Source organism: Zeus faber, assembly GCF_960531495.2.
Source record: "Zeus faber genome assembly, contig: SCAFFOLD_26, whole genome shotgun sequence".
Classification (NCBI taxonomy): domain Eukaryota; kingdom Metazoa; phylum Chordata; class Actinopteri; order Zeiformes; family Zeidae; genus Zeus; species Zeus faber.
In genome coordinates this window covers 1128263-1134806 of record NW_028293125.1, presented here as the reverse complement: position 1 = coordinate 1134806, position 6544 = coordinate 1128263, and positions in this window count along the sequence as shown.

Genomic DNA, 6544 nt, shown 5'->3' with positions numbered 1-6544 from the left:
GATTGAAAGATTGAAATATTGAAAGAAAGAATGAAAGAAAGACTGAAAGATTGAAAGAAAGATGGAAAGAAAGATTGAAAGATTGAAATATTTAAAGAAAGATTGAAAGAAAGAATGAAAGAACAATTGAAAGAAAGAATGAAAGAATGAAAGAAAAATTGACAGATTGAAAGAAATATTGAAAAAAGAAAGATTGAAAGAAAGAATGAAAGAAAGATTGAAAGAAAGATGGAAAGAAAGATTGAAAGAAAGAAAGATTGAAAGAAATAATAAAAGAAAGATTGAACGATTGGAAGAGATATTGAAAGATAGAAAAATTGAAAGTAAGAAAGATTGAAAGAAAGAATGAAAGAAAGATTGAAAGATTGACAAAAAGAATGACAGAAAGATTGAAAGATTGAAATATTGAAAGAAAGAATGAAAAAAAGATTGAAAGACTGAAAGAAAGAATGAAAGAAAGATTGAAAGATTAAACAATTGAAAGAAAGTTTGCAAGAAAGATTGAAAAAAGAAAGATTGAAAGAAAGAATGAAAAAAAGATTGATAGATAGATGGATAGAAAGATTGAAAGAAAGAAAGATTGAAAGAATAACAAAAGAAAGATTGAAAGATTGGAAGAAATATTGAAAGATAGAAAAATTGAAAGTAAGAAAGATTGAAAGAAAAAATTAAAGAAAGATTCAAAGATTAAAAGAAAGAATGAAAGAAAGGTTGAAAGATTGAAATATTGAAAGAAAGAATGAAAGAAAGATTGAAAGATTGAAAGAAAGATTGAAAGATTGAAATAAAGATTGAAAGTTTGAAAGAAAGATTGAAAGAAAGATTTAAAGAAAGAAAGATTGAAAGAAATATTGAAAGAAAGATTGAAAGATTGAAAGAAAGATTGAAAGAAAGAATGAAAGAAAGATTGAAAGATTGAAATAAAGAATGAAAGTTTGAAATAAAGATTGAAAGAAAGATTTTAAGAAAGAAAGATTGAAAGTAAGAAAGATTGAAAGTAAGAAAGATTGAAAGAAATATTGAAAGATTGAAAGAAAGATTGAAAGAAAGAATGAAAGAAAGATTGAAAGAAAGATTGAAAGACTGAAGGAAAGAATGAAAGAAAGATTGAAAGAAAGAAAGATTGAAAGAAGGATTGAAAGATTGAATGATTGAAAGAAAGACTGAAAGATAGATTGAAAGATTGAAGATTGAAAGATTCAAAGAAAGATTGAAAGAAAGATTGAACGACTGAAAGATTGAAAGAAAGATTGAAAGTTTGAAACAAATTTTGAAAGACTGAAAGAAAGAATGAAAGAAAGATTGAAAGAAATATTGAAAAAAGAAAGATTGAAAGAAAATTTGAAAGAAAGATTGAAAGAAGGAATGAAAGAAAGATTGAATGAAATATTGAAAGACAGAAAGATTGAAAGAAACAATGAAAGAAAGATTGAAAGATTAAAAGAAAGAATGAAAGAAAGATTGAAAGAAAGATAGAAAGAAAGATTGAAAGAAAGATTGAAAGATTGAAAGAAAGAATGAAAGAAAGATTGAACGATTGAAATATTGAAATAAATAATGAAAGTTTGAAAGAAAGATTGAGAGAAAGATTTAAAGAAAGAAAGATTGAAAGTAAAAAAGATTGAAAGAAATATTGAAAGAAAGATTGAAAGATTGAAAGTAAGAATGAATGAAAGATTGAAAGACTGAAGGAAAGAATGAAAGAAAGATGGAAAGAAAGATGGAAAGAAGATTGACAGAAAGATTGAAAGAAAGATTGAAAGTAAAAAAGATTGAAAGAAATATTGAAAGAAAGATTGAAAGATTGAAAGAAGGAATGAATGAAAGATTGAAAGAAAGATTGAAAGAAAGATTGAAAGATTGAAGGAATGAATGAAAGAAAGATGGAAAGAAAGATGGAAAGAAAGATTGACAGAAAGAAAGATTGAAAGAAATATTGAAAGAAAGATTGAAAGATTGAAAGAAAGAATGAAAGAAAGATTGAAAGATTGAAAGAAAGAATGAAAGAAAGACTGAAAGATTGAAAGATTAATTGTTAGAAAGATTGAAAGATTGAAAGAAAGATTGAAAGTTTGAAAGACAGATTGAAAGACTGAAAGAAAGATTGCAAGAAAGATTGAAAAACAGAAAGATTTAAAGATAGAATAAAAGAAAGATTGAAAGAAAGATTGAAAAAAAAAGAAAGATTGAAAGATTGAAAGAAATATTGAAAGACAGAAAGATTGAAAGAAACAATTAAAGAAAGATTGAAAGATTGAAAGAAAGAATGAAAGACTGAAGGAAAGAATGAAAGAAAGATTGAAAGATTAAAAGAAAGAAAGATTGAAAAATTGAAAGATTGAAAGAAAGACTAAAAGAAAGAAAGAACGATTGAAGGAAAGATTGAAAGAAAGAATGAAAGAAAGAATGAAAGAAAGATTGAAAGAAAGATTGAAAGATTAAAAGAAAGAATGAAAGAAAGACTAAAAGAAAGAAAGAACGATTGAAAGAAAGATTGATAGAAAGAATGAAAGAATGAATGAAAGAAAGATTGAAAGATTAAACAATTGAAAGAAAGATTGCAAGAAAGATTGAAAAAAGAAAGATTGAAAGAAAGAATGAAAGAAAGATTGAAAGAAAGATGGAAAGAAAGATTGAAAGAAAGAAAGATTGAAAGAGATAAAAGAAAGATTGAAAGAAATAATGAAAGAAAGATTGAACGATTGGAAGAAATATTGAAAGAGAAAAATTGAAAGTAAGAAAGATTGAAAGAAAGAATGAAAGAAAGATTGAAAGATTGAAAGAAAGAATGAAAGAAAGATTGAAAGTATGAAATATTTAAAGAAAGAATGAAAGAAAGATTGAACGATTGAAAGAAAGATTGAATGATTGAAATATTTAAAGAAAGATTGAAAGATTGAAAGAAAGAATGAAAGAACGATTGAAAGAAAGAATGAAAGAAAAATTGACTGATTGAAAGAAATATTGAAAAAAGAAACATTGAAAGAAAGAATGAAAGAAAGATTGAAAGAAAGATGGAAAGAAAGATTGAAAGAAAGAAAGATTGAAAGAAATAATGAAAGAAAGATTGAACGATTGGAAGAAATATTGAAAGATAGAAAAATTGAAAGTAAGAAAGATTGAAAGAAAGAATGAAAGAAAGATTGAAAGATTGAAAGAAAGAATGAAAGATAGATTTAAAGAAAGATTGAAAGACTGAAAGAAAGATTGAAAGATTGAAAGAAAGAATGAAAGAAAGATTTTAAAAAAGATTAAAAAAAAGAAAGATTGAAAGAAAGATTGAAAGACTGAAGGAAAGAATGAAAGAAAGATGGAAAGAAAGATGGAAAGAAAGATTGAAAGAAATATTGAAAGAAAGATTGAAAGATTGAAAGAAAGAATGAAAGAAAGATTGAAAGATTGAAAGATTGAAAGATTGAAAGAAAGAATGAAAGAAAGATTGAAAGAAAGATGGAAAGAAAGATTGAAAGAAAGAAAGATTGAAAGAAATAATGAAAGAAAGATTGAACGATTGGAAGAAATTTTGAAAGATAGAAAAATTGAAAGTAAGAAAGATTGAAAGAAAGAATGAAAGAAAGATTGAAAGAAAGAATGAAAGAAAGATTGAAAGATTGAAATATTGAAAGAAAGAATGAAAAAAAGATTGAAAGACTGAAAGAAAGAATGAAAGATTAAACAATTGAAAGAAAGTTTGCAAGAAAGTTTGAAAAAAGAAAGATTGAAAGAAAGAATGAAAGAAAGATTGAAAGATAGATGGATAGAAAGATTGAAAGAAAGAAAGATTGAAAGAATAACAAAAGAAAGATTGAAAGATTGGAAGAAATATTGAAAGATAGAAAAATTGAAAGTAAAAAAGATTGAAAGAAAGAATTAAAGAAGGATTGAAAGATTGAAAGAAAGAATGAAAGAAAGATTGAAATATTGAAAGAAAGATTGAAATAAAGATTGAAAGTTTGAAAGAAAGATTGAAAGAAAGATTTAAAGAAAGAAAGATTGAAAGAAATATTGAAAGAAAGATTGAAAGATTGAAAGAAAGATTGAAAGAAAGAATGAAAGAAAGATTGAAAGATTGAAATAAAAAATGAAAGAAAGATTGAAAGATTGAAAGATTGAAATAAAGAATGAAAGTTTGAAAGAAAGATTTAAAAAAAGAAAGATTGAAAGTAAGAAAGATTGAAAGACATATTGAAAGAAAGATTGAAAGATTGAAAGAAAGATTGAAAGAAAGAATGAAAGAAAGATTGAAAGACTGAAGGAAAGAATGAAAGAATGATTGAAAGAAAGATTGAAAGAAAGAAAGATTGAAAGATTGAATGATTGAAAGTTTGAATGATTGAAAGATTGAAAGAAAGATTGAACGACTGAAAGATTGAAAGAAATATTGAAAGTTTGAAAGAAAGATTGAAAGACTGAAAGATAGATTGAAAGATTGAAGATTGAAAGATTGAAAGAAAGATTGAAAGAAAGATTGAACGACTGAAAGATTGAAAGAAAGATTGAAAGTTTGAAAGAAAGATTGAAAGACTGAAAGAAATAATGAAAGAAAGATTGAAAGAAAGAATGAAAGAAAGATTGAAAGAAAGATGGAAAGAAAGATTGAAAGAAAGAAAGATTGAAAGATATAACAAAAGAAAGATTGAAAGAAATAATGAAAGAAAGATTGAACGATTGGAAGAAATATTGAAAGATAGAAAAATTGAAAGATTGAAAGATTGAAAGAAAGAATGAAAGAAAGACTGAAAGATTGAAAGAAAGATGGTAAGAAAGATTGAAAGATTGAAATATTTAAAGAAAGATTGAAAGAAAGAATGAAAGAACAATTGAAAGAAAGAATGAAAGAAAAATTGACAGATTGAAAGAAATATTGAAAAAAGAAAGATTGAAAGAAAGAATGAAAGAAAGATTGAAAGAAAAATGGAAAGAAAGATTGAAAGAAAGAAAGATTGAAAGAAATAATAAAAGAAAGATTGAACGATTGGAAGAGATATTGAAAGATAGAAAAATTGAAAGTAAGAAAGATTGAAAGAAAGAATGAAAGAAAGATTGAAAGATTGACAAAAAGAATGACAGAAAGATTGAAAGATTGAAATATTGAAAGAAAGAATGAAAAAAAGATTGAAAGACTGAAAGAAAGAATGAAAGAAAGATTGAAAGATTAAACAATTGAAAGAAAGTTTGCAAGAAAGATTGAAAAAAGAAAGATTGAAAGAAAGAATGAAAAAAAGATTGATAGATAGATGGATAGAAAGATTGAAAGAAAGAAAGATTGAAAGAATAACAAAAGAAAGATTGAAAGATTGGAAGAAATATTGAAAGATAGAAAAATTGAAAGTAAGAAAGATTGAAAGAAAAAATTAAAGAAAGATTCAAAGATTAAAAGAAAGAATGAAAGAAAGGTTGAAAGATTGAAATATTGAAAGAAAGAATGAAAGAAAGATTGAAAGATTGAAAGAAAGATTGAAAGATTGAAATAAAGATTGAAAGTTTGAAAGAAAGATTTAAAGAAAGAAAGATTGAAAGAAATATTGAAAGAAAGATTGAAAGATTGAAAGAAAGATTGAAAGAAAGAATGAAAGAAAGATTGAAAGATTGAAATAAAGAATGAAAGTTTGAAATAAAGATTGAAAGAAAGATTTTAAGAAAGAAAGATTGAAAGTAAGAAAGATTGAAAGTAAGAAAGATTGAAAGAAATATTGAAAGATTGAAAGAAAGATTGAAAGAAAGAATGAAAGAAAGATTGAAAGAAAGATTGAAAGACTGAAGGAAAGAATGAAAGAAAGATTGAAAGAAAGAAAGATTGAAAGAAGGATTGAAAGATTGAATGATTGAAAGAAAGACTGAAAGATAGATTGAAAGATTGAAGATTGAAAGATTCAAAGAAAGATTGAAAGAAAGATTGAACGACTGAAAGATTGAAAGAAAGATTGAAAGTTTGAAACAAATTTTGAAAGACTGAAAGAAAGAATGAAAGAAAGATTGAAAGAAATATTGAAAAAAGAAAGATTGAAAGAAAATTTGAAAGAAAGATTGAAAGAAGGAATGAAAGAAAGATTGAATGAAATATTGAAAGACAGAAAGATTGAAAGAAACAATGAAAGAAAGATTGAAAGATTAAAAGAAAGAATGAAAGAAAGATTGAAAAATTGAAATATTGAAAGAAAGAATGAAAGAAAGATTGAAAGATTGAAAGAAAGATAGAAAGAAAGATTGAAAGAAAGATTGAAAGATTGAAAGAAAGAATGAAAGAAAGATTGAACGATTGAAATATTGAAATAAATAATGAAAGTTTGAAAGAAAGATTGAGAGAAAGATTTAAAGAAAGAAAGATTGAAAGTAAAAAAGATTGAAATAAATATTGAAAGAAAGATTGAAAGATTGAAAGAAAGAATGAATGAAAGATTGAAAGACTGAAGGAAAGAATGAAAGAAAGATGGAAAGAAAGATGGAAAGAAGATTGACAGAAAGAAAGATTGAAAGAAATATTGAAAGAAAGATTGAAAGATTGAAAGAAAGAATGAAAGAAAGATTGAAAGATTGAAAGGTT